Source organism: Zingiber officinale, chromosome 3B, assembly GCF_018446385.1.
Source record: "Zingiber officinale cultivar Zhangliang chromosome 3B, Zo_v1.1, whole genome shotgun sequence".
In the NCBI taxonomy this organism is placed as follows: domain Eukaryota; kingdom Viridiplantae; phylum Streptophyta; class Magnoliopsida; order Zingiberales; family Zingiberaceae; genus Zingiber; species Zingiber officinale.
This window is the reverse complement of record NC_055991.1, coordinates 101,971,426-101,972,562: the sequence shown is the minus strand read 5'-3', so window position 1 is coordinate 101,972,562 and position 1,137 is coordinate 101,971,426.

Here is a 1,137-nt window from a genome sequence, read left to right as displayed (position 1 = left end):
GAAATCTGCTAGAGCTTGTGCCTTGATGGTCGAGCGAGATTGATATTGTATGTCATATTCACCAAGTTCAGTCGTCCGTTTGATCAGCTGGCCTGATGCCTCTGGGTTGAGTAGCACCCGTCCGAGTGTACTGTTGGTCAATACAATGATTTCATGTGCTAAGAAATATGGGCGCAACCCCCGAACAGTTAACACTAATGCATAAGCCAACTTTTCTAGTGTAGTATATCTACACTTATCTCCTTTTAATAAATGGATGTAAAAATAAACAGGTTGTTGTTCTTTCCCTTCCTGCCTAACTAATACAGAGCCTACAACATTTTCGTTAGCTGACAAATACACCCAGAGGGTCTCTCCTACTATGGGCTTAACTAATACAGGAAGGGTAGACAAGTAATCTTTTAACTCTTGGAAGGCCTTATCACATTCCTCGTTCCACTAAAATTTGTTTGCCTTCCGGAGTATTTTAAAGAAGTGGAAGCTACGATTGGCCGACCTGGAAATGAACCTAGACAAAGCTGTAATCCGGCCAGTAAGTCTTTGAGCTTCCCTCATGTTGCGCGGAGGCTCCATGTTCTGAAGTGCCTTGACTTTGCTCGGGTTGGCCTCTATTCCTCGCTCGAAGACCATATATCCCAGGAATTTTCCCCCTTTTGCTCCGAATAAACATTTACTCAGGTTCAGCTTGAGCCCATATTGCCTTAATGTCTTGCAGGTCTCCTCTACATCCCTGCACAGATCAACAGCTTGAAGAGACTTAATTAAGATATCATCGACATATACTTCCATATTTCTCCCAATTTGCTTCTGGAAGACCTTATTCATAAGCCTCTGATAAGTTGCTCCTGCATTTTTTAGTCCGAAGGGCATAACATTATAACAATAAGTACCTTCAGATGTTATAAAACTGACCTTTTCTTGATCCTCCTTAGCTAGGGGGACCTGATGATAGCCCTGATAAGCATCTAACATAGAGATGTATTCACATCCAGCAGTGGAGTCTACCAGTTGATCGATCCGAAATAACGGATAATAATCTTTTGGACAAAGCTTTGTTGAGATCCCGGAAATCAATGCATACCCGCCATTTGTTTCCTGCCATAGAGACTAACACCACATTAGATAGCCAGCTGGGGA